The sequence below is a fragment of the Orcinus orca genome, chromosome 10 (genome assembly GCF_937001465.1).
Source record: "Orcinus orca chromosome 10, mOrcOrc1.1, whole genome shotgun sequence".
Taxonomy (NCBI): domain Eukaryota; kingdom Metazoa; phylum Chordata; class Mammalia; order Artiodactyla; family Delphinidae; genus Orcinus; species Orcinus orca.
In genome coordinates this window covers 49,361,880-49,386,979 of record NC_064568.1, presented here as the reverse complement: position 1 = coordinate 49,386,979, position 25,100 = coordinate 49,361,880, and the positions used below count along the sequence as shown (strand labels likewise).

General features: G+C 41.3%; 1 protein-coding gene and 1 long non-coding RNA gene across 26 annotated transcripts in view; one reads left to right on the top strand and one right to left on the bottom strand.

Moving 5' to 3' along the window:
- Positions 1-25,100, top strand: part of ARPP21 (cAMP regulated phosphoprotein 21) — a 179,282-nt gene that overhangs the window by 150,801 nt on the left and 3,381 nt on the right. The window lies entirely within an intron of this gene.
- LOC125965615 (uncharacterized) lies at positions 1,122-24,833 on the bottom strand. Its single transcript, XR_007479705.1, has 3 exons — positions 24,661-24,833; positions 18,897-19,013; positions 1,122-4,576 (listed from the first exon to the last, which is right to left on the bottom strand). It is a non-coding gene; the product is annotated as an uncharacterized LOC125965615 (long non-coding RNA).

Here is a 25,100-nt window from a genome sequence, read left to right as displayed (position 1 = left end):
CTGCCCTCTGGTGGATGAGGCTATCTAAGAGGCTTGTGCAGGTTTCCTGATGGGAGGGACTGGTGGTCAGTAGAGCTGGGTGTTGCTCTTGTGGGCAGAGCTCAGTAAAACTTTAATCCACTTGTCTGCTGATGGGTGGGGCTGGGTTCCCTCCCTGTTGGTTGTTTGGCCTGAGGCGACCCAACACTGGAGCCTGCCAGGGCTCTTTGGTGGGTCTAGTGGTGGACTCTGGGAGGGCTCACGCCAAGGAGTACTTCCCAGAACTTCTGCTGCCAGTGTCCTTGTCCTCATGGTGAGCCACAGCCACCCCTCCCTTGCCTCTGCTGGAGACCCTCCAACACTAGCAGGTAGGTCTGGTTCAGTCTCCTGTGCGGTCACTGCTCCTTCCCCTGGGTCCTGATGTGCACACTGCTTTGTGTGTGCCCTTCAAGAGTGGAGTCTCTGTTTCCCCCAGTCCTGTCGAAGTCCTGTAATCAAATCCTGCTAGCCTTCAAATTCTGATTCTCTAGGATTTCCTCCTCCCATTGCCAGACCCCCAGGCTGGGAAGCCTGATGTGGGGCTCAGAACCTTCATTCCAGTAGGTGGACTTCTGTGGTATAAGTGTTCTCCAGTTTGTGAGTCACCCACCCAGCAGTTATGGGATTTGATTTTATTGTGATTGTGCCCCTCCTACCGTCTCATTGTGGCTTCTCCTTTGTCTTTGGATGTGGGGTATCTTTTTTGGTGAGTTCCAGTGTCTTCCTATCGATGATCATGCAGCAGTTAGTTGTGATTCCAGTGCTCTCACAAGAGGGAGTGAGAGCATAGCCTTCTAGTCTGCCATCTTGAACCAGTCTCTCCTGCCTTCTCTCTTTGAATCCATGGAAGGGAGGTGATTTCCTGTTCCCCTGAATGGATTCAGTTGGCAAATCCTGCTCCCAACAGTTTAAGTGGAAAGAGAACTATAATTTTTGGCAGATCTGCTCATTTTCACCAAACACGGGGCAATGCCTAACACTGAGATGTTAATGATTCCTCTTTTAGAAAACCAGTTATTTATGGGGCTATCACTATTTTATAAATACCCATTTAAAGAAGAAAAACAACTGATAGTTGCTATTTATATCATTAATATTAATAGTATATCTTTGGAAGAAAAGAGCTATACAATAAAATATAGTATGCCATCATAGATGATTGTTTAGAAAGTTAATTGGCAACACTTCTATATAAAATCCCATTCAAATATTTGCTTTTTATTTAAAAATCTCCATTTGAGCATGTTGAGTTTTACATTTTTTCAAGTGCTGAATTGAGCATGACTCACTCTCGTTTATCTATCTTTTCACCAAAAGGCCGCCTGCGTCCTTTTCTAAATCATTGCAGTGTTACAGTATTATTACTATAATTATTTTATCATTAAATGCTTGCGATTTATTATCATATTGCCATTGTGTTCCTTAAATCCTGGCATGATATTTTTCAATATCCTGAGTTCACTGTCTAGGCATAGTTTACTAAATAATTCGGAATGTTATGGAAATGAGAAAGGGCTAGAATAAAGGAATTTCTCCTTGGGGGTTTCAACCTGTGTCAAATCCAGGTGGAAGGTTAAGGGAATGATTATTGAGAATCCATGAAGAAATGATGCATTCTCTGTCTCTGTCTCTCTCTCTCTCTCGTTCTATTGGGTTGGTCCAAAAGTTCATTCCGGTTTTCCCATAAGATGGTACAGAAAAACCCGAATGAACTTTTTGGCCAGCCCAGTATATGCTTATATATCTATATTTTGAGAGAGTAAAAATTAGCCCAGGCTGAGAAAGTAAAACTCTGCACAGCCATTCATCAGGCTAGAATAACAGACACAGAGAACAGCAGGGGCAACATTAACAGGATATTTGTCTCCTAAGGACAGGGAAATCTAGAGTTGCAATAACCCCCTTATGTGAGTGACTGCTGCCCTCTTATTCTTGTCCTCTTACATTATGGACTATGTAAAGTTACATCAGTGAAGAATAAAACTTCCCACTCCCACCTGGAAGACCTAAGTCACTGTAACATAGAGCAGCAGCATTGATTTACAACCCATGTGCAGGGGTTCAGACAGACGCTTCTGGACACAGCATTTCACATCTATCCTAACCTTGTGGTTAAGAGAAAGGAGACAGGACCCTAGGTCCACTGTGCAGTCCAGAGAGGGGGATGTTAACTCCTTACACAGCTCTGCTTTGTTTTAAACCGATTAAAACTGCTTCACTTCAATGCTGTCTAAACTCCCTATGAGACCTATATTTTCCTCTGTCCTTTGTTGGTAAGACACCCTAAAGTTCCTCTGTTGTGTGTGGCCTCCCTCATTGCAACGGGTAATAATTTATCAAATTACAGGGTTTTTTCTTGGTAGTTTTAGGCTGATTGTGCTAAGACAGTCTCTGTCCATCGACCCAGACCCCTTTGATGATCATTTGGGGCAAATTTTCTTTGCGCCTGCCTAGAAAAGTGTACATTCCTGTAGCCAAAGCAATGCTGCCTCGTCAAGAAACAGGAAAGGCAGTTGATATGGAAACATCATGGGAGTTGAGGTATTGCTTGGAAAAACGTGGTAATTTGGTTTAAAAACTCACAAAAGTTTCCCCCAAACTGCAAAAATAATAATTGTACAACTCTGCAGGAGTGTGGTGGTATGGAAACCACTAAGGAGAGGTTTCACAGTCCAGGGGACTCACTCCTTAAATTTGCGGTGCTGTCACAGTTCGTGGAACCCACTGCACCCGTGTAAACATAAAGGCAGCTGGAAAGCTTCTCAACCGCAGCATTCATTAACTGCCAAATGGTCATCCGAAATGTACTTCTTTTTTGTTGTCTCTGGGATTAGAACCAAACCTGCTTTATATGATGTTCTTCTCAGCCTAGCCCCAAACTGGCCTTCTAAATTCTCTTCAAGAAGGAATGCCCTTAGTCTTCTGGATGTCTCAGATCACTCCTTTTACTCGTTTCTTTTCTTTTCACCAGCTTGGTGTAGGAAAGAGTGGCTGGGTTTTACCAACAGTAGTTTCTTTAAGGGTGTATGTTAGTAAGATTAATAAACTGGTTCTGAGTCTTGGGAGTCATGTTTTTATAGCTCAAGCTGCCTCTACTGTTGGAATGGTGGCCTTTCATCTCCATGACTTGGGGACAGAGCATTAGGAAGTAGCGTGTGGTTCTTTTTACCACAAACAGCATTGACTGTTTGTGGTGAAACAGTTCTTGCCACGGTTTTAGAAGATTCTTAAAGAATGGCCCCAGCCCTCGGAACGCAAACTATTTGGTTATGAGTTTTCACAGGTGGGCAGTGACTCTACCAACTTCCCTTGATGCCCCATCAGTTTTGAGCCTGGTAGATAGTCTGCAGAAGAATTAAACATAAAATGTTAACATCACAAACAGTAGACTGCTGAGTCTTCCCATGCCATGATTCTTTATACCCTAGTAGGCTGTTTGTGTCATTCATGTAATTTACTTGACGATGGGAAGGTTATGTGGAGGAATCACTGCTGTAATATATTATTTCAGTCAGCAGATGGTTGTGTGGTGTGGCAAATAGAATTAATCATCAATAAAGACCCAGGGTTTTCAAAGAGAGCAGGAGAGTGTCTGTCAATATTGACAAAACATGAAGGTCCTGAATTGTTGGAACTGGAAGAATCGTCCAGCACTCTCATTCTTCACCTATGGGGTGTGGTGAGGTACATGCTCTGCCCAAAGCCACAGTGTTCATCTGTGTGTGACCTGACCTTCCATTGGGAGAGAATTTCTTTTCTCTTACTTTTGTTGGAAACTGCCTGTGCCTTGGAGCTAGAGTCACACTTAGCCAGGTGGGAAGTCAGAAGAGCTAAGGACCACAGTGTTTCCCAGTCTCCTTGCCCACATGCACGTTGGTGTCTGTCGTCACCTGTTTTACTTGTTGGCCTCTGGGTTCTACCCTTTCGAAACAAGATGTCTGGGTGGAAAGTTACATAACATCAAGCCTTAATGCTGTTTTATCTATCAACTTTCATTTAACGATAACAATACATTTATTAAGCATCTGCTGTGTGCAGGAATTGTAACTGCATGGAGAGTATGGGGTAAGCAAAGTGGGAAACATGTAACAAAGATAAATAATAACACAGAAGCAGTCTCTTAAGGGGACTTCAGTCAAGAGGAAGAAAAGTGACTCTTAAAATCATTGCATAGTCATATACATTAGCAAAATATTTTTAAAGGCCTTTTGGACTATATTCAAATCAAGAAGGGTTTTTTGGTCTGTCTGTTTTCTCCCAAAAAATATTGATATAAACTGATCTGAACAGACTGACCTTAACAGACTCCATGAAAACCCAACTCACATTAGGCAAAAATAATTTTTGTAAACAAACCTAATATCAGATTTGGTTCAGGTTCAATATTATCTTTTCAAGTAGCAAATGTAGCTCTTCTTTGAATCCATTAAAGTCCTAATTTTGGTTGCAGCTGGTTATTGCACCCAGTGAGAAATGCAACCTTTGATGAATTTGGCAAGTTGAATTTGAAGCACTTGGAGGCATCTGTTGAAGTATCCAATGTCCATATCAGCTATTCCTGGAAGTGGGATAAAAAAGAAAGGGTATTTAAATAGGAAACATCTTCCAGAGCTTCAAAAGTTTGTGACAGAATACTTATTTACTAAATTGTCTTCCATAAAGCAATCCTGTTTAAATAGTAGAATGTTAGAAGAGCTCTTAAACACATCCAGTTTAGCTCAGGGCCCTAGCTTGACAGTCATATTCATGGTGAGGAAACTAAGGCCAAGGGTGGTTAAGTCACTTGCTCAGAGCCATACAATGGAGTAAAAGTCGAGAGCTGAAGTTCAGGTTTCCATACAACTGGTCAGTGATCAGCACAGCCAACCCTGTTTCAGAGATCAGGATGTTTTCTGCATCCAGACGTGAGGCCGTGGCCTCCTGGGTGGTTCCTACAGTCTCAGACTCTCCAGCACATTTCAGTCTTGCCTTTCTCAAAGCCAGCCTGTTTTCTTTCCAGTCCAGTGGATTTACCTCTACTAGATATAATCCTCCTCTTTTTTTATTCTACTTTATTTTGGGCAATCATCTGTGTGGTGATCACAGATTTCTTAGCTGCAGATAAATTAAAGGGCTTTGGATGCCCGAGAACAGCTGCACAGGCTTGGGCTGGGTTAATGCATTGATTGAGTTCAGCCTTGCAGTGCAGGATGCGAGCTGGAACCTGGCTCAGCTGCTCTTCTTTCTGGAAGGGCGCCTCTGTAACAAAGCCTCGCACTAGATTACAATTATTTTTACTTACAGCTACTGTTCCTCACAGATATTTTACTTTTTATGGAAATGAGAAAGAAAGGATTTTATACTTTTAAAAGACGGCTTTCTTAGCCATATCTTCAGCATAAGCCTTGAGTTTCTTTTTATTCAGGGACTCGAAACTGTGTCTCAAAAAATAAGTAGGAAGTATATCATCTTGAGGGTAAAGCATCTTATTAGAGTATGATGCCTTTTGGGCAAACCCTGGGGGGTGGCATACTCTTGGCAGCAAGTGAATTTCTAACTTCACATCAGTTTTATAGTTATAAATTAAAGCAACTTGAGTGTTTTCTCTCTATATGCCAGACAGTGTGCTTAGGGGTGTATTACTACTTAATCCTCACTCCAATCCTGTGAGATTGATGTCATCAATTGTGTCACCTCCCCCGCTTTCCAGATGATGGAAACAGAGGTTTGGAAAGGGGAAGTAACTGCCCTAGGAGACACAAGGAGTCTGTCACCCAAGGCTGGGTCTTTACTGTAATATATACTGCCTCCTGTGATTTGACAGCTGTGCCTACAAAATAGATCAGTAATCATCTTTGCTTTCTCCCAAAGAAATGTTTTTACTGGTCTTCGGATGAGATGTTTGTATCCACTGAGACATCATTAGGTGTGTGGTCCTGGGTATTAGATATCAAATAGCGGTTCTTTCACACCTAAGGAAAGCAGTTGTAATCATCTATTTTTAAACTGCTCAACTATGTCCTTCATCATGATCTTGTTAGTAATGCTAGGCTGCTCAGGAGTTATCAGTCATGAAATTTCATCATATAAGCTTTCCAGGGGCTCTCACTTGCTGAAACACCAACTCTCCTTAATTAAAATTTTATTCTCAAGAGAAACAGCTCTATGTGTTTTTTGGTGAGTTAATAATGAAACTAATTATCATGGGTGGCTGTGTCTTTGGCTACATCTATTTAAATATGGACATTTGTAGTCTTGTGTTCCCTGGCAGCATTATGAAGACACACTGTCAGCTAAGCGCATGTTTTTGGGAAAGGTTCTGCCCACTCCATTTCAATCGAACACTTTTGGAAGATGGTGTCTGTGTCCTGCCTTTGCTGGTAGACAGTTTTATTGATGGGGAGGTACAAAAGCCTAACAGCCCAGCAGGGCGTTTTTATTTTAATGTGGCTGAGGTAGGATGGAAAATGTCCCCTCAAAATGTACTTACCGATTTAATAACAGATTAGAAAGGATTTCCCTAAGGACAAGCAATTTTTTAAAAAACATGGCTGGAAATATAATGAGAAACATTTTATTTTTTATTTTATTGTAGTTGATTTACAATGTTGTGTTAATTTCTGCTGTACAGCAAAGTAATTCAGTTTTTTATATATATATATATATATATATTCTTTTTCATATTCTTTTGCATTGTGGTTTATCACAGGATATTGAATATAGAGTTCCCTGTACTACACAGTAGGACCTTGTTTATCCATTCTATATATACTAGTTTGCATCTGCTAATCCCAAACTCCCAATTCTTCCCCCCACTCCCCTTTTCCCCCTTGGCAACCACAAGTCTTTTCTCTATGTCTGTGAGTCTGTTTCTGTTTCCTAGATATGTGCATTTGTGTAGTATTTTAGATTCCACAAATAAGTGATAATCATATGGTAATTGTCTTTCTCTTTCTGACTTACTTCCCTTAGTATGATGATCTATAGGTGCATTCATGTTGCTGCAAATGGCGTTATTTCATTCTTTTTATGGCTGAGTAGTATTCCATTGTATGTATATACCACATCTTCTTCACCCATTCATCTGTCGATGGACATTTAGGTTGCTTCCATGTCTTGGCTATTGTAAATAGTGCTGCTATGAACATTGGGGTGTGTGTATCTTTTCAAATTATAGTTTTGTCCAGATATATGCTCAGGAATGGGATTGCCTGATCATAGGATAGGTCTATTTTCAGTTTTTTAAGGAAACTCCATACTGTTTTCCATAGTAGCTGCACCAATTTACATTCCCACCACCCGTGTAGGAGGGTGGAGCGTCCTACATCTGTTGGTAATCTCTCTTGGATTAGTCATAGATGCCTCAACTTGTCTAAGACATTGAATTGCTCTTCATCAATGCAGATTTATTTCTTGTGAATTCCTCAAGCCCCCTCTTCCACTCCTTTTTAATAGTTAGGATCTTGCTGGAAGAGTGTATTGAGAAGTTGACTGCTTTGAATCATGTTTGTTATATTTGAATGATACAGAATGAGAATTGCTCATTTCTCCCACTAGATCAGGAGTTTTAAATTCTGGGTTTTGTGACCGGGTTTCTGGAGTTCCTGAAACCAGTGGAATTTTATGTAAAATGTTTTTTGTATGTGCCCAGGTAAAACTGACTAGAAAACGGGTTCAAGACTCTCAGTAAATTATCAGTGTGATCCATGATCCTCGGTAACTGTTAAATGTCAGTGCCCTTGATCGATAAACTTCCCAGTGGTGCCTATTGTTTTCTTGCCTCCCTTTCAAAGGTTAGTGAGGAAATGAAGCAGCAGTTCCCAAACTGTGGACATTAGGGCTTCTGGAAGTTTCTGCTGTTAAAAACAGCAAATATGTCAATCTGAAGAAGATTAATACATCAAATTATTATAAGCATCCCCCATCTCCCACCCTCCCCCCAACAAAAGGAATTCAGCAGATGCGCTCTGAGTGGGAGGAGAGCTCAGATGAGAGAGCTGCCATGACTCAGTCACTCATTCTTTTTGGCACTGTTTTGAACCCAGTTATCTGCCAAACTGATTTAAATAGTTTCAGTTTGAAACTACACATTGTTTAGCTTATGTGCATAACAGAACAGGAAGAGAGAGAACAGCCAATGTTGCAATGCAAGATATGCGGAGCACAAAAAGAGTGACATTTCTCTAAATTCATATCATAAAAATCTTCACTCAATTCCTAAAAAAATATATATATGTATACATATACATATATGCATATTCATACACATGCAGACACACATATATGTATATATGTGTGTAAATGTGTACAGTATATGTATATACCTATATATAGTAACTGCAAAATTTCTCATCTGAACCCATACTGATTTGAGAGTGAAAAGGAAGGCTATTAATAATTACACTAGAGTAACTGGCATTAGTAGACACATGTGGTCACCTTATATGTAAATGCAGTATTTGCTCGGTTACTAAAAAAAAAGTTTTAGAAGTGAGGGAGTTAGATTTTAATCTTAATTTTGTGCCCCTTTGGACAATATATATTAAATAAAAACTGATGATTAGAAATAAATACATGCCAAATTCTAAGAGAGGGAAATAATGACATTTATATCTAATTTGGGTATTTGTTTGGGAAGAATAAAGGCTGTCTATAATCCACAATGTGTTTTTTGTGGATAAGGGCTTGCAGTGAGCAGCAGGAATCCTTTTATCTCATCTCATCAATTAGAAACAAAACACAAAAATTATCAAAACCAGTCAGTTGATTTTTTTTTAACATCTTTATTGGAGTGTAATTGCTTTACAATGGTGTGTTACTTTCTGCTTTATAACAAAGTGAATCAGCTATACATATACATATATCTCCATATCTCTTCCCTCTTGCGTCTCCCTCCCACCCTCCCTATCCCACCCCTCTAGGTGGTCACAAAGCACCGAGCTGATCTCCCTGTGCTATGCGGCTGCTTCCCACTAGCTATCTATTTTACGTTTGGTAGTATATATATGTCCATGCCACTCTCTCACTTTGTCCCAGCTTACCCTTCCCCCTCCCCATATCCTCAAGTCCATTCTCTAGTAGGTCTCTGTCTTTATTCCCATCTTACCCCTAGTTTATTCATGATCCTTTTTTATTTCTTTCTTAGATTCCATATATATGTGTTAGCATACGGTATTTGTTTTTCTCTTTCTGACTTACTTCACTCTGTATGACAGACTCTAGGACCATCCACCTCACTACAAATAACTCAATTTCGTTTCCTTTTATGACTGAGTAATATTCCATTGTATATATGTGCCACATCTTCTTTATCCATTCATCTGTTGATGGACACTTAGGTTGCTTCCATGTCCTGGCTATTGTAAATAGAGCTGCAATGAACATTGTGCTACATGACTCTTTTTGAATTATGGTTTTCTCAGGGTATATGCCCAGTAGTGGGATTGCTGCGTCGTATGGTAGTTCTATTTTTAGTTTTTTAAGGAACCTCCATACTCTTCTCCATAGTGGCTGTATCAATTTACATTCCCACCAGCAGTGCAAGAGTGTTCCCTTTTCTCCACAGCCTCTCCAGCATTTACTGTTTCTAGATTTTTTGATGATGGCCATTCTGTCCGGTGTGAGATGATATCTCATTGTAGTTTTGATTTGCATTTCTCTAATGATTAATGATGTTGAGCATTCTTTCATGTGTTTGTTGGCAATCTGTATATCTTCTTTGGAGAAATGTCTATTTAGGTCTTCTGCCTATTTTTGGATTGGGTTGTTTTTTTGTTATTGAGCTGCATGAGCTGCTTGTAAATTTTGGAGATTAATCCTTTGTCAGTTGCTTCATTTGCAAATATTTTCTCCCATTCTGAGTGTTCTCTTTTCACCTTGTTTATGGTTTCCTGTGCTGTGCAAAAGCTTTTAAGTTTCACGAGGTCCCACTTGTTTATTTTTGTTTTTATTTTCATTTCTCTAGGAGGTGGGTCAAAAAGGATCTTGCTGTGATTTATGTCATAGAGTGTTCTACCTATGTTTTCCTCTAAGACTTTGATAGTTTCTGGCCTTACATTTAGGTCTTTAATCCATTTTGAGCGTATTTTTGTGTATGGTGTTAGGGAGTGTTCTAATCTCATACTTTTACATGTACCTGTCCAGTTTTCCCAGCACCACTTATTGAAGAGGCTGTCTTTTCTCTACTGTATATTCTTGCCTCCTTTATCAAAGATAAGGTGACCATATATGCATGGGTTTATCTCTGGGCTTTCTATCCTGTTCCATTGATCTATCTTTCTGTTTTTGTGCCAGTACCATACTGTCTTGATTACTGTAGCTTTGTAGTATAGTCTGAGGTCAGGGAGCCTGATTCCTCCAGCTCCATTTTTCGTTCTCAAGATTGCTTTGGCTAATCGGGGTCTTTTGTATTTCCGTACAAATTGTGAAATTCTTTGTTCTAGTTCTGTGAAAAATGCCAGTGGTAGTTTGATAGGGATTGCATTGAATCTGTAGATTGCTTTGGGTAGTAGAGTCATTTTCACAATGTTGATTCTTCCAATCCAAGAGCATGGTATATCTCTGCATCTATTTGTATCATCTTTAATTTCTTTCATCAGTGTCTTATAATTTTCTGCATACAGGTCTTTTGTCTCCTTAGGTAGGTTTATTCCTAGATATTTTATTCTTTTTGTTGCAGTGGTAAATGGGAGTGTTTTCTTGATTTCACTTTCAGATTTTTCATCATTAGTGTATAGGAATAGCAGAGATTTCTGTGCATTCATTTTGTATCCTGCTACTTTACCAAATTCATTGATTAGCTCTAGTAGTTTTCTGGTAGCATCTTTGGGATTCTCTATGTATAGTATCATGTCATCTGCAAACAGTGACAGCTTCACTTCTTTTCCGATTTGGATTCCTTTTATTTCTTTTTCTTCTCTGATTGCTGTAGCTAAAATTTCCAAAACTATGTTGAATAGTAGCAGTGAGGGTGGGCAGCCTTGTCTTGTTCCTGAATTTAGTGGAAATGGTTTCAGTTTTTCACCACTGAGGACGATGTTGGCTCTGGGTTTGTCATATATGGCCTTTATTATGTTGAGGAAAGTTCCCTCTATGCCTACTTTCTGCAGGGTTTTTATCATAAATGGGTGTTGAATTTTGTCGAAAGCTTTCTCTGCATCTATTGAGATGATCATGTGGTTTTTCTCCTTCAATTTGTTAATGTGGTGTATCACGTTGATTGATTTACATATATCGAAGAATCCTTGCATTCCTGGAATAAACCCCACTTGATCATGGTGTATGATCCTTTTAATATGCTGTTGGATTCTGTTTGCTAGTATTTTGTTGAGGATTTTTGCATCTGTGTTCATCAGTGATATTGGCCTGTAGTTTGCATAAAGTGTAACATTTCGAAACATCAAGTCAAAAAGCATTTAAAAAATCTGTTTTGGCACTTGAACATGCCTTTAACTTAAATGCCCATTTTAGTATTCATTGGTCCCCAAGCTGAACATTTTGAAAGATATTTATTCACAAATCATGATATATTTCCCTCACATAGTTAAATAGAAAACAAATGAAACATCACGTGTCATTTGTTAAATGGGAAGAAGTAAAATTGGTCCAGATATATCATGAATATTATTAAATATTGCATTTGAAAGAATACTGTAGTATAATCAATAATATATTCATTGAAAATATACTTTTTTCCTAAAAACGGCTTGCTTAATCATCTTGCATAAAAAATAGTACAGAATGGTTAGGTTAGAAATATTCCTAAAGTGGAAGATTCTCTGTCCCTCTGCAATGATCTCAGGGGTTCTTGGTGCTGGGAAGCATCGTAATAGTCTAAGGAGTTAGGAGATGGGCCCACAGTGAGAGCAGCTGGCCAGGGGAAGCAGAGGAGGGGTTGACGCTTTGTATCTTATCTTTGATGTGATGAGAGGGGGCTCCATTCATTAATTAAGTCACCAAAAAGAAGATGGAAAGGCACGTGCTTGAACCCAGATTTCCCCCAGTCTTCTTTTGCTCTGAGACAGCTTTAGATTAGGACACAAGAGAAGAGGGAAACTTGGTCTGTTTCTTATATGGGAACAAAAGGAAGCCTCACATTTCTCTGAGTCTTTGGTGATAAACGTGGAGCAGAGCCTCTAAACAAAGGATAGACAGCACCCTGGCTGTCTTAAAGTTACAGCCTAGAAATCGGTGCTGCGCCAGTGCTTGGAGTCTGGACGCACAGGCCTTGGCAAATGATTTCCACCTGCACACAGCCTCCCCAGGTATGATTAGCTTGCCTCTTCCACTCCCTGCTATACTGAGTGCTTTGCCTACCTTCACGTTCAGAGCTGCTTCTGCTGCGTTTTGTTTTGTTTGTTTGTTTGTTTTGTTTTGTTTTTGCGGTACGCAGGCCTCTCACTGCTGTGGCCTCTCCCGCTGAGGAGCACAGGCTCCAGACGCGCAGGCTGAGCGGCCATGGCTCACGGGCCCAGCCGCTCCGTGGCATGTGGGACCCTCCCAACCACTGCACCACCAGGGAAGCCCTCTGCTGCTTTTTGCTACTAGAGATTACACTTTGCTCATAAACCCAGGTCAGAAGAGCACATTCATTGCGGCGCCCATGGTCATGTCCCGGTGACTGCGTCTTGGCTCATAGGAAATTTGGGGTAGTGAAGCCTGAACATTGTGAGCTAGATGGGGCAGTTCCAGGAACTTTTTTTGGCATTTGGAGTCCTTCCTGGTACTATCAACACCCAGTTTGTTCTTCATGTAAGGTACAATTCTGCAGGGAGTGAAAATACTTTCACTTTACATAGCATCATTTGGTGGAGACAAATGCCAATTACCATGTAGTCAATGCCGTGTCTGAGGACGTGTGACTCATATCTACTTGATCTTCATAAAAGCCTTGGGAAGTTGGAAATTAATAGGCAAGCAAGACAATGCTCAAGGATAATAGATAACTTCCCAGTCACGGAGCCAGTGGGTGGAAGACTTGGCAATCAGCCTCTTGTCTGTCTGATTACGGAGCCTGTGATTTTTCTATTAGGAAGCAGAAACTCAGATTTAACACCAGAAGGCTAAGTTGAAGTCTCATTTAAGTATTCTTTTACGGTATTTCATCTTGCTGATAATTCCTTTAAATATCTGAAACAATTATGGCTAAATGTATTAAACTTGAGACTAATATATAGCAGAACATTTTCTAAGCCAAATATGCTTGGGGAATGCGGGGATCAGTTAAGGTCATTGTGGAAATAAACTAGACCCTCCTTTTTTCTTTTTCATTTTCTCCGGAAATATTCTTTGCCCATTGTTATCCATTTGATCTCAGCCATCTGGTTCTGCAGCCAGCAAAGGAAAATGTCAAATTCAACAAAATGAGTAGTACTGCTTGAGTTGAATCATAATTTAACTTTTTTTCTCTACCCTAGAGGATATTGAAACAGTAACATAACTTAATAGTATTTCCTAAGTTATTATCAATTTCCTACAAACAATGCCATTTCCTCAAAATGGAAAGGCAAGCATTAGGGCTGAGAGTCAAATATTCTGCCCTAATAGCCAATGACGTCTAAATTTGAGAGTTAACATTCACTTAATTGCTGAAGCAGTCATGCTAAGTGCATAGTCTGACACATCATCAGGTGTTAAAAAAAGATAATTTCTGAGGGGAAAAAAAAACCCATCTATAAAACCAAGAGACAGTACTCTGCTAAAATTATCATCCACCTCTCCTTAAAATCTTCATTTGATCAGGTTGGCGCAGTGGCTTGGGGAATACCGCTTGACATAGGAGTGTATTCCTTGTACTTTTTTTTTTTTTTTTTTTTGCGGTACGCGGGCCTCTCACTGTTGTGGCCTCTCCCGTTGCGGAGCACAGGCTCCGGACACGCAGGCTCAGCGGCCATGGCTCACGGGCCCAGCCGCTCTGCGGCATGTGGGATCTTCCCGGACCGGGGCATGAACCTGCGCCCCCTGCATCGGCAGGCAGACTCTCAACCACTGCGCCACCAGGGAAGCCCTCCTTGTACTTTTTGAAGGGAAGGGGTGTGCTGGTTATTCCATTTGCTTCTCCTCTCATCACATAGCCACTCTGCATCCTTCTGTTAGCTTCCTTTGTCCTGTGGCTTCCGGGTGGGTTTTGCTAATGGAAGGCGTCAGAGGGCAGAGGAAGAGGGAGATCAGAGTCTCTTCAGCTCCTCCCTCCCTTGCAGTGCAGTTGGTTCTCCAAGTGACCCCTAGGCTCTTACTGGCTTCTGGTAACACTGGCTCCTCCCCTGAGACCTGCAGGCTGAAGGGAGAACGGTCCTTCCTGTTGTTAGGCTCTGGGTGCCCCTCGCTCGCCTGTTGGTCACGTAACTTGCCTGCTCATTTGGCAATACTCTCTTTATTAACACCTCTTCAGATGAATCATTGGAGCGCAGTTCTGTTGCCTGCCAGGACCCTGAGCTGGAGGTGGGAAGAAATTAGTAGATACGCCTGACGTAATTCTGGTTCTTCTAGGCTGCATGGCCCTAAACAATCTACCTGGATTCCTTGTGCTTCATTTTCATTGTCTGTAACATGAGAGTCATAACGGCACCCGCTCCACAAGTGCTTAACTCAGTAAGGCATAGGCCATAAAGGTTACTATTAGCTTGGATGAAGAAAGGGTTGAAATGCTTGTTCTCCTGGTTTGAGTTAATGCAAGCGTGGTCCGTATTAACCCAGTATATGACCTCCTGGGAATGTTGCCTGTTGGTAAAATAACTGCTAATATCTGTACCTGAACATCGAGATACAGTCAGGCTGATAGTTTCAAAAGAGATGGTTTGATTCTGGTTTTTGCAACTCATGATATGTTCCTTGAATCTCCGAACTTTTCTTTTCTTTTTCCCTAATGCCCTACTGTGGGTTATCTTAGAAAAGTCTGTTGGTAGCTCCTAGAAACAAGCTTGGTGAACTCCAGTTCACATACACAAGTTATATTCTCCAAACTCTTAGTAATAACATGATAACAGCAACAGAGCCAATGCATGTGTGGCTAGGAAACAAAACTATGCCTAGCAGTCCAGTCTGTCGTATTTGGAGGAAGCACTATATAGCTTATATGCTAGCAAAGGGACTAACAGGAAAATGGGATTTAGTCCCCAGTTTATGAGAAATTCTGTGTGTGATCCTGTGCCTACTTAGCCCTCTAAACCCCAGCCTCATCACCCAGAGCTTGTTGGGCCAGGAGATCTCCGATCCATTGTTCCCACTCAGGTTCCCACTCAGCTTGGGGGGGGGGGGGCAAGAAGAGGTTTAGAAAAGCAAGGAATTCCAGCCGTATGCTGTAGGAGGGAAAGTAGGTGAGGTCCAGGTTTCTTGCTTGCCTTTTTTTTAGGCCAAACGAAGATTGAGACACAGTCACAAGGGAGCATAACCATGGGTTAGCAAACTCTCAGTTATGTCGCAAAGACACGAGGCTACAGAAATCTGGTTTGTTTTCCTAGATGCCTCACCAAGTGCTAGCAGATAGGTATGAGAAGGCCAAACAGTGTCTCCAATGGGTTTTCCTTCCCTCTCCCACTCCCTATTTCAGCTCCTTCCCGCATCTTCTCCTTTCCTTTTGTGGACCTATGCCTATCCCATTAGCATCAGGTGGAAGTGGAAAACTGTGCTGTGCCCTCTTGATTTGCTGCTGGAAGGAACTGCTTTTTTCCAGAGGCAAAGGGGCTAAGAGAAAACATTTGGCAACCAGTCGTCTTTGTCTTTATTCTACTGTGATGGTGATAAATTGTTTCCCTTTGGCCCTGCCTCACGCATGGGCAGGGCTGGGGGCGCTCTCGCTCTTCTGAGTACATTTGCTTCTTCATTCTTTTCCTTGACGTTTTTGTTTGTTGGCTTATTTTCTGTAATGTGGCATGGTAAGAGTCGTTTAGGGTGAATGCAATGAGGATGGTTTTTTTATCAACATCATTGATAAAATGTTCTTGAGACACTGAATGTAGAATACGGGGCTAGGCCCGGATGTATAAGATACGCTTCCTCTTCCAGAGGACTATAATCTACCTGGGAAGCAGGACCTAAATCAGTAATAAAATTTAATTCAAGTTCATACAAGGTGGAAAGTGAAAAGAGCAGAGGCAGGGCAGTCACATATCTTGGTCATTGCCAGGTGCTCAGTCCCTGGGATTTGTCTTACAAGAGGTGCATCTTGGACCATCCTAACACCCCTTGAGAAAGGATGGTCCCCATTTTATAGATAAGGAAAATGAAATCAGAGAGGAGAGATGGCCCCCCACAGGATGTGACGTGCCAGATTCCATCACCCACTCTATGAAGGGAAAAGTAAGCGGGTTAAACAATAGGAATTCAAGGAATTCAAGTATTTATTGAGACCCAGGGTCCAGCAGTGATTCCCAAAGTGTGGTCCCCAGACCAGTGGCATCAGCATCCCATGGGCACTTGTCAGGAAGGCACATTCTCAGGCCCCACCCAAACCTACTGAATCAGAACCTCTGGGGGTTGGAGCCCAGCAATATGTGTGTTTTAACTTGGTCACTTTAACCAGGTTATTCAGAGACAGGAAAATGTTGAGAACCATTGACCAGGGAAAAGAGTTCCAGCTGGGTGGGGAAGCAGGCACTCAAACATGGAGACAAGAGGATGAGGCAGGACTAAGTGGCAAACCTTGAGAATCCAAAGCTCCAAGAAGGCAGCATACACTCCTTGCTGGGAAGGATGGCCCTGGTTTAGCACACTCTCAGCACAGCCTGGTGTCCTGCCACGGACAGAACCTGAGGCCTTCGCTGGTTCTCTTAGACCCAGCGTATTTGCATCATCGCATTACATTGAAGTCAGCAGGCAACAAAGGTTGTGACTATCTTAAAATGCTCATGCTCTATTTGGGTGCTTATAAAGCATTTAACCATGATGAAATGTGAGTTTTACTCTTGCAGGCCTTGGGTGGAAGACCATTTGTCCTTCAATTTTACTTTTACTCTAATTATTGTGAAATAGGATTTAAGTGTGGACCATATACTCTGATTCCAGCTAAAAAGATAAGCACATTTGTATTTGTGTGGACAAGCCTGTAGATTTCTAATTGTTGTCTCAACCCAGATAAAAGCAACACTTTTAAATAACAGTTCCCCGCGTGGTGAGATTAAAGATTGTTCTTATTGCTGTTAACAAGGATAATCATGTGTTGATAACGTAGATGAACAGAAAGTATCTCTTTATTGTTGCTTAGAGTTGTGACATTATCTGGTGCCCAGCAGCTTTACTTTGGGGCCATCTGTCAGAAAACTGATAAAGAGACAGCGAACAAGGGAATCAGGAGTTATGTTCCCTGAACCCTATGATGAGAACTTTACAAATGTTTATCCCCATATTTTCTCCTTGGAAAACATTAGTTATGGATAGAATACGTACATTTATACCAAGTTCAGTTGTGGGTTTTTTTTGTTTTTGAGCTATACATTATATAATTTAGAATCACTCACTCTTTGGTTGTAATAAAATGTAAGCAAGTTGACTTTTAAACTTTTTTGGCATCTTGAGATTTGAGAACGGACTGATGTGTCTACTGGACTGCAAGGAAAAAATCAGAAGAAACTAAATCCTGAAATCAATTAGAGCTTGGCATTTTGCATATATATGTTCAAAGGACGTGTGTCCACAATGTACCAGAAAACATCATGCTGGTGCTTCAGTTTCTTCACAGCCCAGTGTACATCCACTGTACAGCCCAGTGTACATCTCAGTGTACAGTCCAGTGTACAGTATAGTGTATGGTCCAGGGTACATTCCAGTATATAGTTACAGTCCAGGGTATATTCCAGTGTACAGTGTATAGTGTACAGTCCAGTGCATATCACGTGTATAGTGTACATCTCGTGTGCAGTCCAAGGGCACATCTGGTGTACAGTCCAAGTGCAATCTGGCGTATAGTCCAGTGCACATCTGTGCACATCTGGTGTGCAGTCCAGTGTATGTCCAGTGTACCATCCATTGTACAGCCCAGTGTACACCCAGGGTACGTCGTGTACCATCCAGAGTACATTCCAGTGTACGTCCAGTGTACAGTCCAGTGTACAGCCCAGTGTACAGCCCAGTGTACGTCCAGTGTACAGCCTAATGTACAGTCCAGTGTCTGTGCCTGTCTTCTCCATGTTCATAAAATCCTATGAATGGCTTTTACAGTCATTCTTACAAGAAATGTCAAAGAACAAATAGTCAATAGGTTTGAAGAAGGGAGGATAAAAGGAACAAAATTTAAATGAACTGAAAATTGGATTGCTTGACATTGAATTCAGGTCAGTGGTATACCAGAGCTCTCTTGTTCTGGCCCACACGAGCAACATTCAAAACATCAGGCATTTTGCCAGCTGATTGTTAAGCCCTTTATAGCTTGAAATTGGCCACAGTGGGAACAGTTACACCAGGGAAATCAGCAAGCACTACAAATCAGGGCTTTTGTTTATCAGAGAGTTCATGTTCTAGTGGACAACGGACATTCATGACTATGGTACAAACTCATCCAACATGTGATGGCACTAAAACTCCTAGATGCCAGTGTCTGGCAGTTCACATCCTAAGTATTTCCCCAGTGTGTCCCTTCTCTGTCATCCTACCATCTCTGCCTTAGTTCCTGTCTTTACTGTCTCTGCCCTAGATTATTGCTCTTGCCTCCCAGCAGACTTTACCAGTGGAACAGTGTTATTGTTAAATCTACCACTAGAATAAAGTTTAGTTAAGAACCCTGCCAGTCTGGAATTGAAGAAAAGAAGATAGTTATCTTTGACTATTGGGAAAAATAACGTATAACACTTTCCTATATAAACAGAGCACTTCTGATTGACTCTAAAGTAAGTGGTTTTTGGTTTTTTATGTTTTTTTCTGTTTTGATGTGGGTTTCTACAGATTGAATCTATGACCATAGAACTTACTTTCAAAATAGTTTGGCCAGGGACTTCCCTGATGGTCCAGTGGTTGGGACTTCGCCTTCCAATGCAGGGGGTACAGGTTCGATCCCTGGTTGGGGAGCTAAGATCCCACATGCCTCCCTGCCAAAAAAACCAAAACATAAACCAGAAGCAATATTGTAACAAATTCAATAAAGACTTTAAAAATGGTTCACATCCAAAAAAATCTTAAAAAAAAAAAAAAGTTGGCCAGGGCTAGGTTCCAGTGACAGTAATATGATCACAATGGTATTGACCCCATGACCTTTGACCTCACGATTGTCCTGTTCTAGCCAGCTGATCAAAAGCAATTCGTCAGTGAAAATAGCCACCAGAGGGGATGCTACTGTGGGGAATGATTAGACCCATCTTTGTCTTGACTTTGCCCCAAACTGAGTCTGGGGAAAGAACTCCTCCAAGTTGCCTCAGCAACAATTCGCTGTCACCCAGCCTGGTGTGAGCACATCCGTAATTAACACTGGTAGATGTGCAGAAACGCAGGAATGCCGCATTATCTTCTAAGCCACATGGCCTCATTAATAAAGTAAAACGTTTGTGAGGCTCAGGCAGGTTTTCTCCCTCTGGGCTGTGGAAGCTCTCTGGCTGTCAGCACAGCACTCAGGGCCAGGAAAGTTCAGAGAATTACTTCAATAATATGACAGCCTCGTCCTTTTAAAATGGAATTCAATGCCGGCTTCCCTCAGAGGCATTCATTGAAATTCCATGCATGAGCCATTCCTGTAGTCACTTAACAATGTCTCTCATGTTTGCCCTGATTTAAAAAAAAAAGAAAGAGAGAAAGAAAGAAAACCAACTTTGTAGTTGCGATAACATGGATCTGGATGGTCTAATTACATGAAGAGGCCCCGAGCCTGCAGTAATAGGATGGTTCATCTGATGTGTACGGCCATTAGAAACTGACCCACGCGTGGACGTTCAAGGGGGACAGTAAAGAGGCTTTTAAGAATTACACTCTGTACAGTAGGAAAGCTAATGAGCAAAAGACCAAGTAGGAAGAAAAACTACTGCTTCAGGAAGTGTAGTTCCATTTACGGCCTGTGACAGCTGTCCTCAAGTTCATATGGATGGACTGGGCTTCCCTCTGTTCCCATGCAGCCTCCCCATGGCTCATTCTGCATCTTGTTTTTCAGGAATGAAACCACTGAATAATAAACGGTGAGGAAGAGAAAGGGGGTGGATGCAGAGTCTGCCAGTAAATAAGATGCAGGCAGACACACAAAGATGAAAGAAGTCATAATGGGCTTCAAGAGCCCCAAAAAAAGCAATTTTTTATACTTCTCTTTTTGACTTTTTTATGCTATTTTACTTCATATATTAAGAAGAAAACAGTATCTTATTATGATGTCCAGGCTAGATATTTTTATCCTAGATCTTAATTTTTGGACACGTTTGAAAACAAGTGTCTTCGGATGCAGTCTGTACGGCTTTCTTGTTTTAAAAGTCCTACGTGGCATTTCAGGTCACATAATTTGGGAGGTTGACGTAGAGGCAAAATGCTTCAAAAGATACACACCTTGCTTTTCAAAGTGGACCCCCCTTCACCTACACTGTCACACCAGGGAGTCAGCACCTAGGAGTAAGAGTGGGACAGTGTCTGTAAAGGCCAGTGAAATCAGATGCCTCCTTAGTCCCAGAGGACCCCCTGGTTCTGGGAGGCCTCAACGTCAGTGGAACTGTCGAGGGCATCTTCCATTCTACCTGAGGTGGGCGAGGGGCTATCAGTACCCCAGATCCACTTTCTGAAGCATAAGGTGGTGGTTCCTCTTTCAGGAAACCATAGCGATATCGTGATACCATAGGATACATCTGTTCCCCCTAGTCAAGCCTACTTTGAGCACCAAGGTGCTGTAGGTAGATGAGGCCAGAAAGGACCCCTGTCTTAAAGACAGTGCCTTCATAACGAAGTAAAACTGGGGAACAGATCCGTAGTATTCATAGAATTAGAACACAGATGAGAGCAGTCTGTAGACTCCGAAAGTACAGCCGCCTCTAAGTGCCCTGGGGGATTTTGATTTCTCTGACATCCTAGGCTGTTTCGAAGAGTTTCTGTGTATCGTCTCTCCCTTACCCGCTTTTATCTTTCAAATACTACAGATACTATTTTTGTTTCCAAAGGTCAAGTGACTTTCCTAGGGGCAGCAAGTTGCCTGGTGCAGTCAAGTAACAGAACTGATGTTACACTGAATGTGCAAATTAGTTATTTTTATCTTATATTTTGAGAAAACAATCCAGAGTAGATATACAGAGTCTTCAAAGATTGTGAGGAGAAGCGTTATTTGAACCGGTCTTAGTAATTGAAAACTGTAGTTTCCACTGATTAGAAACTAATTAAGTAAATGAAGGGACTAGAATCCCTTTGACCCTACTCCAACCTGACTGCCTGTCTAGTGTCCCGGTATCTGAGTGACAAACCTTTAAAATGTTATTACGTGGTCTGAGTTGATTTTGTCGGGCAATTATGCTTTACCTTTTCTTTTTTCCTTTGATATCAGCAAGATCTTGTTCAACAGACTATGGCTCATAACTCTTGTCCTCTTTACTTAATTAACTATTGAGAAAACAATTAATGCAATGAATAGCCATTGAGTACCTGCCATGCTAAGGGGATTTATGTTAAGCTATGAAAGTTGGAAGAATGTATAATAAATAGTACTACAATTTAGGGAGTAAAAGCAGGGATGCCCAAGTGAGAAAACCACAACTTAATTTCTAGCTTTCCCTCCTACTAGCTGTCTGACCCTGACAATGTCTACATCTAAGTCACAGTTGTCTCTTTTGCAAAAGGAGTTTAATAACACTGACTGCCTCCTGGGATTCTTGTGACAATAAAGTAAAAGTGCTTAATTTACTGCTTGGATCGGAGAAAGTGATCAACAATTATAGCTTGTTAGCTCCTTTAAAATGGAAAATCTTTAAAGAAGATGAAAGTTTAGAGGAATTGATAGGAAACCAAGAAACCGAACCGGGCAGATATTAGGCAGTGGTGCGTGCAATGCATGAACTATAAAAATTCGGCAAAGGGACAAGCCAGCCCTGGATAAGCGTTTTTTTTCTTTTTCATAGTCTTCACCAGCCATGCCACAACTGAACTACTGTAGTTCCATCTCAATACCATGTACAAAGAACAGAATTTGAATTCAGAATCAGCTAGCTGGTTCCTTAGAAACCTGGAGAAATGTGTGTATGTTGGTTCATCCAAGATAAGTCATATTTTCTATTAAGCAGATTATTAACTTTAATCATTTGAAAAGGCATTCTACCATATTAAGAATACTTAATAAACCCAACAGGAAAATTACACTGCTTGGGTGGGTTTGGGGAGGTGATGAGAACTGTCTAGCTTCTCAATTACTTTGCTCTGTAGATATTTGCCCTCCTAACTACACCCTTCCTCATCGTCAACCTTTATAACCAACAACAACCAGGGAATCAAAACCCTGAAAATACAGGTTACGGCTTTGTCATTCATTCATTTCCAAAATGTTGGCTCTGTAACAGTGTATTCAAATAAGAGTTAAAATAATGTCAGTCACAGTCATGCAATTTATAATTCCTAAATTGTAATCCCAATTAACATTCTGATTTTTCATAAATATGCTACATCCAGCGAAATGTTTCCTTGACAGAATGTTAATGAATTATCCTCTGACTACAAACAGTATTCAATAACTGCTGTATTTTAGTCAAAACAATATTAAATTTTCAGATTTGTAAGCTCCAGACATTTTAAATGTTATAACTCCTCCATCTTAGTAGAGGGCACTCATTTATTTGCTAGGAGGCATTTGTCCTTTCCTAACCTTTTTACCTTCAGAAAATAAATGATGCATGTGACTTGAAAACTGAATTAATCTCAACTGAAAAAGGAATAATAAAAATAGCTAACGTCTTTATGATCACCATAGCAAGCCTACAGGGCAGTTACTTTTGCTATTTCTGTTTTGTCAGATGCATTCTATCTACTAATCCTCAATAAATGTGAAAAACTGATCATTTCACAGCTAAGAATTGACAAACTGGAACTCATTTCTCATCTGAATAGATGAGATAAGCAGGTTGCCACCAGCCAGCGTTGCCACCTCTGCCTTCAGGCGAGCTGTGTCCCCGGTAGACCCTGTTAGTTCGTGCTTAGGTCACTGCTATCACATTTCTATTTGTCTATTCCTGGACCGGAGCTCAGATTCACATTCCAAATAGCCTCCTGTCTCAAGGACCATTCTGCTGCCTACCTTCTGTAGCATCATGTAAAGAAATGGAGCCCTCCAATTAAACCATTCCAGGTGTACATTTCTTGCCTGGAGAGCGAATTGAGAAATGAATGGGGTTCATGAATATAAACTGGGCTTTCCTTACACTTAAGTTTTCATTTGGAAATTGTATGGCATGATTCGCTCCCCACATAAATCTTGATTTGCCTTAAGTGTGTTTACTGTGGGAATCCCAGTGCACAGCTGGTAGCCCATTGCTATGCGTGACTGAATATTAAAGTTCACAAATCATCAGGCAGAGGGGGCTTGGGGAGGGCGACATCGCAGTGTCCCTGCATCTGTGTGCTCAGCAAAGATGAATCACACCCTCCCAGGCCGTGCACTTTTACTGGGGCGAGGCCACCCAACCTCACTCTTTTTCTCTCCTTGAATATTATTTGACAGTTGCTTCCCCTTTCTACCAAGACATTCTGTTTCCTGTATGTCTTAACAGCTCTGTTATCATCAGACTTATTTTTCCTTTCACCCCAATTTTGGTTTATAGAGCTGATGTAATAAATGAATCTTTCATAGGCCACCTCAGTTTATTTTTGAACAGACTCTGTGAAACAGAGTCATTTTGAAGATGACTCGGTGAAAGGATGGAACGATTCAATAAGCAAATACATCATCTTTAGATGCAAGGCCACTGGACCTCTCCTGCCCTCCCCTCTCCCCTCCTTTCCTCTCCTCTTTTTGTTTACATAATAGCCGTGTGTATTCTGCAACAGGACCATTGAGGCCAACTGGGCTTTCACCAGAAGACCAAATATAAGTCAGACTTTTAGAAGACATTTCTCTCATTTTCAACCTGTACTTTGAATCTTCAGCCAGAAATAAGGCACCATTACACAGACTTGGAAGTGTGTTCACATTGCCTGCTCTTGTTATATAACTAGGAAATGGTAAGGAAAGCTGTGGTCATAAATTTTCTACAGTCATGCCAAGTTATTTTTTTAACATATACAAACAATTCATATGACAGTGAATTTGACGTGGCTAGGAGTAATGTCATAATAATAGTAAAACAGCAACAGAATTTTTTTAGGGCCAATGGGTATATGAATAAGAGTGGTAGATCTAGACAATGGGAAATCATAGAAAACAGTTTTTTACAATTAATGTTTAATTTCTCCCTGCATATGAGGCATTCTGGGAGGTAGTAAGGGCCATGACATGGCCTAAAGTCACATTTCTTGTCCCCCAAGTCTGATGATTTTTCCATACTATATAAACTGCCGCAAAGCATATGTAAGGGAGGCTTTGACTGTGTTACCCCAACACAATGTAACTGGAGGAAAGGTGGTCAGGACCCTTACTTCCATTCTTAATATGTGGTGTCTTTGCGAGAATGTAGAATAACCTAGTAAGGAAAACCATTATGACGGTGGAGTAGAGAGAGTAATGTGAACGTGAAAAAAATGGGACACATAAAGGAGGTCAAAGGATGACTTTCGAGATTACACACCTGCTCCACTTACCAATCAGTGCAGGCACAGTCCAGGCCTCCCAACTCGGCTCATCCCCAAGTTTGCTCTCTCGGGTGTTCCAAACTGACCACACGTTATTTCCATCTCCTTAGATGAACAGAGGTTAACTCAGTGACTATCTGCAAGACACGTTTCCACAGTATTTGTAAGATGAGTGAAAACACATTTTTTCAGAGCAAAGGAGAGCAAAGTACTGTCTGTTTAAAATTACATTATAGGGCTTCCCTGGTGGCGCAGTGGTTGAGAATCTGCCTGCCTATGCAGGGGACACGGGTTCGAGCCCTGGTCTGGGAAGATCCCACATGCCGCGGAGCAGCTAGGCCCGTGAGCCACAACTACTGAGCCTGCGTGTCTAGAGCCTGTGCTCCGCAACAAGAGAGGCCGTGATAGTTAGAGGTCCGCGCACCGCGATGAAGAGTGGCCCCCACTTG